Source organism: Psammomys obesus, unplaced genomic scaffold (genome assembly GCF_907164565.1).
Source record: "Psammomys obesus unplaced genomic scaffold, mPsaObe1.curated_primary_1811, whole genome shotgun sequence".
NCBI classification, from domain to species: Eukaryota; Metazoa; Chordata; class Mammalia; order Rodentia; family Muridae; genus Psammomys; species Psammomys obesus.
In genome coordinates, this window is record NW_026596443.1 from 610,037 (window position 1) to 623,989 (window position 13,953).

Genomic DNA, 13,953 nt, shown 5'->3' on the forward strand with positions numbered 1-13,953 from the left:
AGCATACATCCCCACAAAAATTTTGCATACTGTACAGACTGTGTGTATTGCAGGGATCACAATATTCTGTTAGGGCTTGCCTAAACAGTTTTATTCTCATAAAAAGTCTAGAGTTTAAAATATGTAATATTGTTTAAAGCAAGTAAATTGAATCTTATTCAAACGAACCAGCTGTAGAAAATATTATTGTCATGGATTAGCTAACAACTTTTGCTCTGCCTGGAGAGGGATCTTGGGTAGATGGGAAGAAAGCTGTTCAGATGCTAACCTCTAAAACTTATGTCTCCTCCAGCAGCAGGTGGGAGGAGCAACTGCTATGCCAGCCTCAAGCATTAGGTCCCTTGGCTCGGGGCAGCAGCCAGCGTTTCAGCTCAATCTAAGACCCTTGGAGGCAGTTCTCTGGAACCCTTGTAGTTGGAGACTGCAGGTTTTCCTCTCTGACTCCTTCACAGCTTTTTTTTTTTTTTTTTAATATTTTGTTTTTATCTTATGCACATTGGTGTCTTGATTGCATATATGTCTGTGTGAGGGTGTCAAATCCCTTGGAACAAGAATTATAGTTTTGAGCTGCCATGTGGGTGCTGGGAACTAAACCTGGGTCCTCTGGAAGAGCAGCCAGTGCTCTTAACCTCTAAGCCATCTCTCCAGCCCCTCCTTCACAGTTTTTGTCAGATCTCTACTTTCTTGTCATCTCTCTTCCACTCCCCTCCCCCCTTTTTTCTTGGTCTCTGTTGAACTTTCAGCTGCTCCTTTAGTTGTCCACAGCTGCCATCACCATCAGGATAGATAACTGAGGCTACTTGCCTTTGTTAGAACAACATTTGGGAGTCAGACAACCAGAGGGTCATTCAGCAACTGGACCTCAGGTGTAGCTAGGATCACTCAGACCCAGACATTGGCTCCTCCTAGAGGTAAGACGCCTATGAGCGAATGGGCTCTCTGAGTGGATCAGAAAAGGGTCCTGTTTTGCCCAGTTCGCAAACCCCAAAAGACCAGGAATAAACAGACTCCGCTGTAAATACATGAGGTTCTTTTTATTGTAAATTACAAGCTGCAGCTTGGGCCCACACTCCCCACTGCCAAAGCAGTGAGAGCTGAGCACCTCGTGCTCAGGTTAGTTGGGTGATTTAAAGATTCTGGTCCCTCCCAGCATGCCTAAGGCAGGGGCAATTCCTGCCTGGCAAGCATCTGTTGGTCAAAATGCTACATTTTGAATTGACTGGCTATAGGAAGGTCCCCAGACCATTAATGATCTGGTGTCCCTCCCTAGGGGGGTGGGCCAGTTTCCTAGCAACTGTAGGAATATAGTGGGTGGGGAAAGAATGCAGTAAGGCGGCTCCTCCCCTCAGGGCATTACTGGACTTCTCCACCCAGCTAGCCTTAGTTCAGGCCTTAAACTTTAATAACTGCTGATTTTTAATCTTTTGGTCTCTCATTTTCCCTTTTCCCATGATCATTTGAAGACCCAATCTTGGGTCTTCCAGATATGACCCCTTGTATCCTATAGATTTACTTTTTTATAATGGGATCTGAGTACCATTAGTGTATTGCTCCCAAACATTTTTTTCATGAGAGCCTCAAGCAATTTAAAATACAAGGCCCAAAGATAAAAATCAAAATGAGTAGTGGTCCCTTCAGGGTGGATATAGGGGTAGTAAGCCAAAGAGAACTATTATCCTTTGTCTCTAGTGTCTCTCTAGGCTTTTAGTCCAGTTGCTGCAATATTAGTTCTCATTTCAGCTAAGCAGGTGCCCAAGATAATAGCTAATGTCAAGGAGCCAGCCCCTTTTGACTTAGCATTTCAGCCTGCTAGGTGGGATTCGAGCAAAGATCCATCTTCTGGAGCTTCTTCAGTTTGACAATTGGACTGTTGCCATCAGGGGCTAGGGAGGCTGAAATGCCAGTCAAAGGCTGGGCAATGGGGCAGTCCCAAGCATCTGGTTAGTTGACCCACCCTAAGAGGCAGGGAGCAACCATGTCAATTTCCAGGAAGTCCAGATTTCAGCTTGCAGTCCATAGCTGATCCCGGAACATAGTCAAACAGGTGAAAATCTGCTGAGACAAATTCACACTGGAGACAGAAGTTAAAATTTGTCTGTTAAATGGGAAAGATCAGGAAAATCTCATCTGCGATCCTTTTGAGCTATGCCAGATCCAGGTCACATCCTGAAACTCATATGAATTTTTTTTTTTTTTTTGGTACACAAAAGGAAATATATATTCAGCAAATCTAATATAACATTCTGAGAGTAACAGGTAAAACTGCATCCCACTGAATGAGTATCACTTAGATGTTTGTTTTATAACTTTTATAAACAACGTAAGTGTGTCCGTGGTCTGGAACTTTAACACTTCTTCTGTGGGCATAGCTGTTGGTAATCAGCCACCAATGGAGCTTGGCCATTTCTCGTACACTTAGCATCTACTTTTAGCCCTCATCTCCATGTTTACACTGGAAAGTTAGGCAGAAATGCATTCATGGATTTATTGTTAAACCCTGGATGCTTGGACTTTCCTTAACAAAGCAACTAGAAGGAAGAGGTTTAAGATATTGCTGTGTCAAAGTCTACCCCAGAAATGGCAGATATTAAGAATATCATACTAAAAGCTCTGACTTTGGGTCAAATATATACATTAAATAGATGTTTTTAACATGATGCGAAGCACATTTAAGCCTATCTCCAGAAGACAACCAAAGGAAATTAAAATCTCAAGCTGGTGACTGAATAATAAGCAGTCAATGCTCTAATCTTTTGCATTTATCAACCCCGAAACGTTTTTTTCAGACCAAATGACACTCTAGATTTTTTTATAACCTAAACTACTATATTCCCAGACCCTACATAAACTTTATATCTTTTTATTTAGCTGTTTACCATAAGACACAGGCAACTAACATGAATCCTGTGAGGCAGGGCAAACCTGTTTTTCTTTCTAAATAAGAGATCTAGTACCTAGTAGTTCTAGCTAGCTAATGAACCGGCCAATGAGCTAACAGTGGTTCTAATTGTCTGCTCTTTAGCTGCAAAGTTACCATAAGCTTAGCCTAGCCGTCAAGGTGATCAGAGACCTGAGAAGGATAAATTATAAGATAAATAAATATACCAATCCATGTGCCAATCAAAATGACAGAGATGACTAGTTAGTCCATCACCTAGGCAGTGTCCCTGACTCCTGTGGTCTCACGGCATCCTGAACAGAGGTGGTCCAGCCAGGCACAGAAGATGAGAGACTGTTTTTGTGGAAAGAGGAACATGAGAGATTGACCTCACCTTGCCTCTCGAAATGTGAAACAATAGCTCTCCAGGTGTCCATGGCTTTGTCCACAGTTTAGCCTGGGCCCTAGCAGAAGTCTGGGGTTTGATACCCAGCACGCATGGTGGTTAACAAACATATGTAACTTCAGCCCCAAGGAGATCTAACACTCTTTCATTGCCCCTGCAGGCACTGCACATGCACAGCATACAGACATTCATGCAGGCAAAACACACATGCACCTAAATAAATCTTGAAAAATTAAAAGTGCATTTGAAAATAACTATATTACTGAAAATATTGAGGGATGCTTGGTCTCATTGAGTTGCTGCAGCTGGTCTATTACCATAAAGGGAGACATAGAAAAGAGGAGCTGAGGAGCTGACTCAGTGGTTAAGAGCACTGGCCGATCTTCCAGAGGACTTGGGTTTGACTTCCAGCACCCACATGGTGGCTCACAACTGTTTGCAGTTTCAGATATGACACCATTCTCTGGTCTCCATGGACACCACATGCATGTGTACAGATGTATGGTGTATAGATACACAAGCAGGCAAAACACCAGTACACATAAAAAATAAATTTTAAAAGAAGCGTAAGCCTAGCATGTTAGTGCACACCTTTAATCCCAGCACGTGGGAGGAGGAGGCAGAAGGATCTACAGAGGAAGTTCTAGGACAGCCAAGGCTACACAGAGAAACCCTGTCTTGGAAAAAGAAGAGGAGGAAGACTGACTTGGCACAGGCATTGACTTGATACCTCACTACTCCTGCAACAAGCTCTGCTCAGCCTATCAGAGCAGCATTTAAGGCAAGGCATCAAGGGATAGCTGCAGCTCCATATTATATGTTTAATCCAGAGTGTCCAGGGAGAATGAAGAAAAGAGCTCTTGGCTTTAACAGCCTCTATATTACACAGACAAAGGAGAACAACACTGGACAAGGAATAAAAAGGATTTGCATGGGCTGGAGAGATGGCTCAGAGGTTAAGAACACTGGCTGTTCTTCCAAACATGCTGAGTTCAATTCCCAGCAACCACATGGTGGCTCATAACCATCTATAGTGAGATCTGGTGTCCTCTTCTGTCGCAGGCAGAATGCTGTATAAATAATAAATAAATAAATAAACAAATAAATAATAAAGGATCTATACAACACCTATGCATACTCAATTAGGGAAACACCCCTAAGAAACTGCCAGCATGTGAGTGTGTGTGTGTGTGTGTGTGTGTGTGTGTGTGTGTGTGTCTGTGTGCCTGCCAGTTGGCTCTTACAGATCAGAATCCTGGAATCAGTTGAAAGGAAGTGCACACAAACACACAACCTAGTTTCATGATTTGTCACTCAACTCAAGGGTTGCATCAATGACCAGCAGCAGCTCAGACCCCCACCTCACCTTAACCCACTGTCCTGAGGTCCCCCAAAATCAGGTTCAGCCACTTGCCTAAAAGGAAATAATTGGTGCAAGTTCTAAGCCAACCACAGCCACAGAGTGAGACCCTTATCTATAAAAAAAAAAAAAAAAAAAGAAAGAAAGAAAAAAAGAAACAAAAACAAATGAGAAGTGATGGTGAAGGGATTTGAATCAGCATAGAGGGATAAGACAGAAACATTAGCCTTAGTCTGGATGATTATTATCTCAGAATTGGTCAAGCGGGCCTTGTTGAAAGAAGAAAGCCATGCTACCTGGAGGTAGACTCCACTCCAGTCCACTCCAATCACAGATGCTTCTCAGACCTGTTGTTCCGGGAACCTAAGGTGACTGCAGAACAGAAATAGCCAGAACAAAGAAGACAGGTGCAAAATGGAGGCAGAGATGCCAAGCTCTTAACCTGCTTTTAGTTTCCTATAGGCCACCTGAAGGCCCAAGTGAGGAGTCAGCAAAAGCACCGTGCGAATCCTTGCTACTGAGCCAAATAGGTCAGCACAGGTTGTACTACCGGTTGTCTGAAGAGGTTGTACTTGGACTGAGCCCTCACCTGTGGGATCTTTTCCTCTCTCCAGCGAGAGAGTGTCAGAACTAAACTGGTGTCTGCTGGGGAGTGTGGCATCAGAACTACTTGGTATGTGGGGAGGAAACTCATTTATCAGGTGTCAGAAGAGGCATGGTTTGTGACAGAAGAGAAAGACTCTCTGGGTTTTTCCTACCTCTAATAGACACTGACAGGACTCACGATAGAGGCAGGTTGGGGATAAGTCTCTCAGGAGCCTGAGTAAGCTGAGACTAGCTTCCGGGGTGGGGGAGGGGAAGAGTCTTTCTGTGCAGGACACCTAAGAGATACAAATTCAGCAAGTACTCTACACTCCTGTACTCTTGTGATTGAGTGACAAATAAAATCAACAGCAGACACAGTTCCTGCTCTCAAGGAACATAGTGTGGTGCTGGGATGGAGCAGTCAAGAGACAGTTACAGATGCTGAGTAATGTCTTTGGACAATGGCATAGGCTGTCTGTCCTGGGGGGTAGTCATCACAGACACTGGGTGTGGGAACTTCTTGAAGAAAATGATGTCATGGCTAAGGCAAAAGTCTGTTCAAAGAAGGGGGTGGAAGTGGGTGAGGCTACAAGAAAAGCCAGCCCGGCACAGGGCAGCTTTGCTATAGCCCTGCCAGGGATGCAATAATGCCTGAGGGATTGGAGGGAAAAGAGTGAAGGAGTAGTGAGTGATGTCGCTACCAAGGAAGGAAAGATTCAGATCACAGAGTTCTGAAGGTCATCGTGGTCTACATTAGAGTAAGTTGGGACTTGCCAAAGCATAAAAGAAGCACTTCCTAGAATCAACAGTACCAGGTGCCGTAGTTTACAGTTACAGTCTGAGAACCCAAGTGCAGAGGCAGGAGGATTGCAGTGAACTCAAGGCCACCTAGGTTACAGTGTCTCCCCCTCTTTGGTTGTCTTCATGTTAGTTTCCACTGCCACCCCTGAGACAGCTAGAGAGGGGAGGGCAACCCCCGGAACGTAGCTGAAAGTCTGAGGGATTTGGGGAGTGCCGGTCAGATATGCCCTCCACCCCCGACAATGCCAGGATCCGGAAACTGCTCACTCAGCATATTGGAAGTGAGGTCTCAAGGGATTCTGTCCAGTGGCTGTGACAACTGGTGGTGAGCAGGCAGGAGGCAGATTCAGGGACCGCAGGGCCAGCAGGAAACAGTGTTGCAGTTGAGCGCATGAATGGGATCGCACACATATCACCCACCCCCCAGCTTAGAGAATGCTAAGAATGACCCTGTCTCAGATATTTACAAAGTGCCCACATCTTTTATAATCCTCTTTTTCAGGCTCTGTTTTCCCTAGTGAGTGGGAGAACTGTGTAAGTATAAGGCAGATTGGTACCCTAGAATCCACGTTCTTCATCCTGGGTGCCACCAGGCTGATGCAGGGAATGCCACTCCCTCCACAGGTGTTCTGTCTCTACACTGTAACAGTGTCAGCTATCCTTGTGGAAGTTGTTCATTTGCTTGATATTTTGAAAGGAAAAGAAAAATTCAAATATTGTGGTGGTGGGGAGAACTATACATGAGATGCTAAAGAAGTCATGCCCAGAATTCTGGGCAGAGGAAAAGTACCCTCCTGGATGCATAGCAGCCACCGGCCTCAGTTTCCTGTCCTGGGGATCTTCTGGAGGACATTACTTTCAGAGAGATTCTGCACAGTTGCATCTACCCCTTCTGAGGGTGCACAGTGTCACAGATTCCGGGTGGAGCCCTGTAAAAAAGAAGCATTTACTTCACCCCAAACAACACAGCACACCAAGCTTCCTCCTGCTTCCGGCCTGAACACTCTGTGTTTTTAACTCTGTCCCCTTCCCTAATGCACACCTGTAGGACTTCAGTGCCTCTTGCTTCCAGAGAGCTATACCTGCTGCACCCCCAGTCTCACCTTCAGCTACGTAATAACCCTGAAGAAGCCATGGCATTGAGATTTTGAGCTTTGGCCAAATCAAATACCAAGGCAGGCCTTCTCCCTGGTTGTTCTCAGTAATAGGAAAAAAGCAGCACGAGGGTTTCTTCTCTCCTTGTTCAGAGCAAACTCCGAAATATGGAAGGGTCTTATTTTCCCAGTTCTGACTGCCCCATTGTCTCCTTGCAAACCTTGGGGCTCCTGGGGTGGAAAACTGTCTCGATGGTCTCTCATCTCTTTTCACACCTAGCTCCACACTCACTCCAGAAAGTGCCTGTTTCCTCTGAGCACTTTCCAACCCAAACAGACATTTGAAATCACAAGATGATGACCCAGACCTTGCCTCTTATTTGCTCCTTCGAAGAGAAGTTTCTAAATGAGCAAATGGCTTGCAAGAGTGTTCTGGTAGCCTGTACCCTGCAGCCTCAGCTTAGGGCAGGCTGTTATCCCCAGGGCCTTGGTTGTGCTCACGTCTTTAAAGGTCACAACTACTGCCTATCTCAGGGCCATAACTGCCACCCAGTTAGAGTGATTTCCACAATTGTTAACAGGTGCAGGAAATACTGGCTGAAGCAGCAGAATCCAGGTCATCGCCTGTCACACAGAGCAGGGGGGCTCTTCTACACAGCGTGTGAGTTTACGTCTCTATTCATCCAGTGTGCATGCAGGCTGGCAGATGGAAGAAATTCTTAAAGCCTCTATTTTTGTTTTTGTTTTTTTTTTTCTTTTGACATTCACAGAAATGCTGTGCTACCACCCTTAAAATAATTGGTAAAGAACCAAGTTATTTTTGTTGCCAGTCATAAATAGAGACATGTCAGACCACATTGTCCAGATCTATAGAGGTTGCTGGTGAGTCTCAAAATCAAGAAGGTTATTTGTGTTTGCAGCACTGGCTGTCTTTCTTTTAATCTTCCTCCTCTTCCTTCCCTACCTGCTGCCCCCCCAGCATCCTAAAGGGAACTCTTATTGAATGGCTGGGCATTGGTTCAGTGGCGGAGTGTTGCCGAGCTTGTGAAGGCGCTTACTTCCATCCCAGCAACTGTAAGAAAAGAAAATGCAACTAAAAAAAGGAGTCTGGTTGATTCAAGGAACTGAAGTAAAATTAAACTTCATTCTTTTCTGAAGCCAGACCTTATCCCAAGACTACAATAAAAATGTGCGGGGTGGGGAGACAGCCTTGGGGGTAAGGTGAAATGCTTCCTGTGCCAGCGTGAGGACCTGAGTTCCAAGTCCCAGCATCCACATAAAAAGCTGGTTGTGGTGGGGCCCACTGGTAACTCCAGGACTGGGGCATGAGGGGACAGGGGATCCCAGGGCCTTACTGGTCAGCTAGTCTAGCCAAATGGCTCCAGGTTCAGTGAGAGACCCTGACTCAAAAGCATGAGATTGAAAAGCAATACAGAAATACATCTCAGGCTAACCTCTGACATCTTCATGCACACACTTACACACACACACAGACATGCACACACGCATAAACACACAAGAGTGTATATCCCACTCATGTTCACAGACACACGTACACACATCCACACACAGGACTGCATACCTCACACAAATACACAAACTCACACACACACATCCACACAGGGATGGATACCCCAACATGCACAGCCCTGCATGTTCACATACACGTACACACCATGTAAGCCCCCCTCCATGTCTGGGAGGAAGGGTCCCCACAGATACTCAAGTGAAAGAAAAGCCACCAGTCTGTGTGGAGCAGCACTGCCTGAGTAAGAGAAGCAGCTGTGAAGAGGGTCCTCTGGGGCTTCCCTGCCGATGGGCACGCAGCACAGGGCTGGTTCCTCCTCGGTCCTTTGCTCATGAGCAGAAAGTAGAGCAGGGGCATTGCTGCTCCCCAACGAGAAAGACATAAAGACAGCTCCTAAGATTGTTCCTGCACACGGGGTCACCTTAACGCAGCCCAGGCTAATGCATCAATGTCTAGAGAGCCCCGGAGAAGTATTTTAGGTACTCAGCAGGCATAGGAGTGGATGACGACATTGCTCTCCATTGCCTGGCAACAAGGGTTCGTGTGACAGCTTCAGTTCCTAGAGAGCGGTTCTTAAAATTCTTTTTGGAGTTAAGGGTTCCCTAACGCTGAGGGGAGGGGACAGGAGGAATGTGTCTTAGGAACGGCTTATTCATAAGCATTACTGTTCTTACTGGAGGTTAGCTCCCTTTCACAAAAGGAATGTTGGGCAGACCCTCAAATGGGGACAGAGGGAGAAGGGCATTGGGTATGTTTGTGGGCAAGGATGATTTTGTTTTTGGGAGCACACTGCTGAAGAGCAAAGACCTTTCTACGGAGTCCGAAGAGGGCAAGGCGGGGCAGCCTGCTCTGGACAGGGAATCTAGGGATCCAGGTGCCAGTCCTCACTGCACCCTCTTCTTGTGGGAAGAAGGGGCTTTGTTATGTGCAGGACGAGCCCCAGGTTCTCAAAGGTGACACCGAGCTCATGATAAACTCAGGAGAGGCTATGATGGGTAAAATGTGCCGGTCACAAGAGGACCCACACGTTGTGAGTCCATGAACATGAGACCTAACCTGAGTCAAAGCAGTGCACACATGTGACTCTAGAGGAAGCAGAAAGTCCAGCCTCAACAGTATGTTCTGTACAGGAATGAACATAATTTTTTTTTTCTTTTTTCAAGAGATAAAGACATTTGGGGATATTTATATAAAATACAAATTCTCAATTTTGAATTTTTCTTTTTTCTTTTCTTTTGTTCCTCCTCTGAGACAGGGTTTTTGTCTCCTTGGTTGTCCTGAACTCACTTTGTAGACCTGGATAACCTTGAACTCACAGAGATCTTCCTGCCTCTGCCTCCCCGAGTGCTGAAATCAAAGGAGTGCACCACTGCGCCCAGCTTCAATTTTGACTTTTTTTTTTTTTACATTTATTTATTTATTATGTATACAATATCTGCATGTATGCCTTCACATCAGAAGAGGGCACCAGATCTCATTATAGATGGTTGTGAGCCACCATGTGGTTGCTGGGAATTGAACTCAGGACCTCTGGGAGAGCAGCCAGTGCTCTTAACCTCTGAGCCATCTCTCCAGCCCAATTTTGACTTTTTTTAAATTGACAATTAACTCAAAATTTAAAAAGAAACTCCGAGCCTGGTGATGGCGACTTGTAATTGCTCAGGAGGTTGAGACAGAAGACACACAGGTTCAGGGCCACGCTGGGCGATTCCGTGAGATCTTGTCTCAAAACAATAAAAAGAAGGTGCTGGAGAGATGGCTCAAAGGTTGAGAGCCTTGTGGCTTCTGCAGAGGACCTGGGTTTGGTTCCCAGCACCGTGTGATGGCTCACAACCATCCCCAACTCCAGGCTCCAGGGGATCTGGTGCTCTCTTCTGAACTCTGTGGGCACCATGCACACACGGATGCTCACACATGTACTCATATGCTCACCCATATGCATAAAAAAAAAAACACAACAAAACAAAAACAATTTAAAAAAATTTTAAGCAAAAAGAAGGCTGAGTTTTATAACTCAGTCTGCTTGTCTAGCATATACAAAGCCTTGGGTTTGAACCCTAGCACCTCCTAAAACAGGGTAAGATAACTCAGGGGAAAAAGGCATTTGCTGTCAACCCTGAGCACCTGAGTTTAATTCCCATGACCCACATGGGGGAAGGAGAGGACCAACTTCTACAAGTTGTCTTCTGACTTCCACACACAGCCATACATCCTCACCCCACCCCCACACACAGAGACACACACACACATACACAGATACACACACAGAGACAAACTGTACCTGGGCAAGCCCTTCAGCCCTGTTTTCTATACTGTCTAACCAGAATGTGCCAGAATGGTCAGGGCTGACATACTTGGCACTGTGGCCTCAGCCCTGCTTGTTCCAGTAGAGACCACCAGAATCCTGGGTTGCTTGTGTGCATTTTCTAGCCCCAAACTAATTTTCACAAGACTTCTACTAAACAATATTCTTTTCTAGTATTTCCTCATGGAGGAAAATCCTTTGCTGTTTGTTCATGACATTCAATGCCTCGTTTGCTTGCTTTCCTCACCATATCCCATGTCTGTCCACACTATTTGTGTGGTGGCAGCATGTTGATTCCAGAGGTTGCCTGTATTGTGTTTCCCTCATAAGCCTGCTGCTTGGTGAAAGGACATAGGCAGCAGTGTGCATTTGTTAGCAGCTCTCCTGATAAGAGACATTACTTAAAAAAGCAGGCCACATGAACAGTGTTGGGAACATGTCTTTAATCATCTATCAGTCAGCTGTAGGCTTTCCCCAACCTGGGAGCAGAAAGAAGAAACCTGGACTTTCCCCCCCAGGCTAGGCTTCTAACGGTTTAATCATCAGTGATAGTGTGTAACTCCTGCACATAAGAAACCGTCAGAGGTTCCCTTTAAATATGTTATGCACTCTCAATGTGGGGACAAGTTACTCAGATGAACAGATCTGCCTTTTTGGTCACCCCTTGTCTTAGTCAGTGCTCTATTGCTGTGAAGAGAAACCATGACCAAAGGCAACTCTTAAAAACAAAACAAAACATTTAATTGGGGCTGGCTAATATTTTCAGAGGTTTAGTCTATTATCACATGGTGGCTGGCTTGTGGGCAGAAATTGTACTGGAGGAAGAGTTAGAGTTCTGCATCTTGATCCACAGACAGCAGGATTAGAATGTGACACATTCCTCTAACAAGACCACACCCACTCTAACAAGGCCACACCTTCTAATAGTGCCGCTCCTTAGGAGCCTATGGGGGCTATTTTCATGCAAACCACCATACCCCTGCAGTGGTGGGAAGGTTGTGGCTTGTTTTTACTGAGCTCTGACTTAAACCTCCGTGGTCCAGTATGGCCATTTACCTAGTGCTACCTCACAGCTGGCAATTTCTTTTTTCATAGCTCCAGTTTGTTGCTTCAGATGCTGCAACAATTTTCCTCAATTGTATTCCATCCTGTTGCCATTAATGGAGGACATGCAGTACCATGCTCTCTCCTAGGAGGTGGGGTATAATGATCAGTCACTACTTCATCCAGGGTTCAGGAAATGGCTGGTGAACAGAGACATAAACATCTGTATTGGTCACTGTGACCAAATACACGGTAAGAACAAATTTACAAGAGTCAGGATCTGCTTTGATTCATGCACAGTTGAAGAGGCACAGTACAACATGGAAGCAGGGATATATGGCAGGGCTCTTCTCCCTCTCACATCTCAGGGGCACAGGAAGCAAGGGTGGGACAAAGGACAGGAAGCAAGACTAAGCTATGTGAACATGTGGTTCACAACTGTCAGTGAATATAGTTCCAGGCAATCCAGTGCTCTTTTGGCCTTTGGCCTTTGATGGTCACCAACTACACAAATGGCTCACAGACATATATGCAGGAAAAACACACATAAAATAATATTTTTAAAATTTTGCTTTCTTTCTACATAATCTAGTGGTCAAGATTATTTAGAAATATGAAGTTTAAGGACAATAAGAAACAGTAAACCACAAGGAAAAGGCCACACAAATGTTTGTCTTTGCAGTGCCTATCTGTTACTCTCCTGTAATATTTTTTCTTTTATCCTGGGTTCTCAGATGTCCTTTCCTGTTGAAGGCCAGACAAAAGCCAAATGAGGACGCTACAAATGCTTGATCAGCTGCCCAATATTCAGGCCACCAGGCAGGGAGGAGAGGGCCAGCTTTAAGCCCTCGAAGTTTAAATCTAGAAATTGATACACGGGTACATTTGGGTCACAAACAAACTGGCCCAACAACTCTGTAGCCCTGGGGTAGCTGGCTTGGAGTCCAGGTTTGTCCGCCTTATCCATCTGATGCAGGGCCCAGCATTCAAGAGGCTCCTCTGGGCTATCTCAAGCTTGCTATGGGAGTCTTCCTTCTATGACTTCAAGGTCCAGCTCCCAAGAAGATCTGGTCTGGCCCAAGCCCACCGGAGGTAGTCTCTCCTCTGAGTCCTTCCAGGCACTGGTTAGAACAGAGGTCATCAGTGCACTGCCACACTGTCCTTGTCCCAAAGCCTGGCTGCCTTTGAGGGTCATCCATCTGGAGCCCTTTGATATGCTCTCTGATGCCTAGGCTGCACCCCAGACTGATTGCATCAGCATATCTGGGATATGAAGGACACAGGCATCAGTGTGCCGCCAAGGTCAGCAATGAATTCTGCTCTAGCAAGGATGAACAGATTTCATATAACTGGGCCCAGAGAACAGGAGAGACCATGACCTCAAGGTTTTTTTTCATTGGTGAGCCAGGCCAAACATAACTGTGGCCCTGAGATGAGGAAGCCTTCTATCTGACTCCAGCTCCAGCTCTGCTGTTGCCATTTTTTACCTCTGTGATTTTGAGAATGTTGCTGTGGGCTTTCACTTGCTCATCTGTACAACACAGATTAAAATATCTCCCTGTCCTGGATTTTGTTCATAGAAGATATGTTTAGAATGGGTATTCAAGTGTTGAAACTGTTAATAATAATAAGCAATTATTATTTAAATTTTAACTCATAAAGATACTCCTTCTTCTGCTTCCCCAGCTCCCTGAAATTATTCTCAGCACTGGGACTCCCCCTCTCTGAGAGTCAGGCTCCTTTGCTTGCTTGTACTCTTTGTGCTTGTCTTTTCTCACTTAAACTGATGTAAGGATTCAGAGGCTGGGCATGAGGTACTTGCCTGTCATCCCAGCACTTGGATAACTGAGGCAACAGAATCACCAGTTGAGGACAGCCTGACCTACATAGTAAGATCCGCACTGCAAAAAAAAAAAAAAAGACCAGGTACAGAAGACACCCAGAGCCCACCC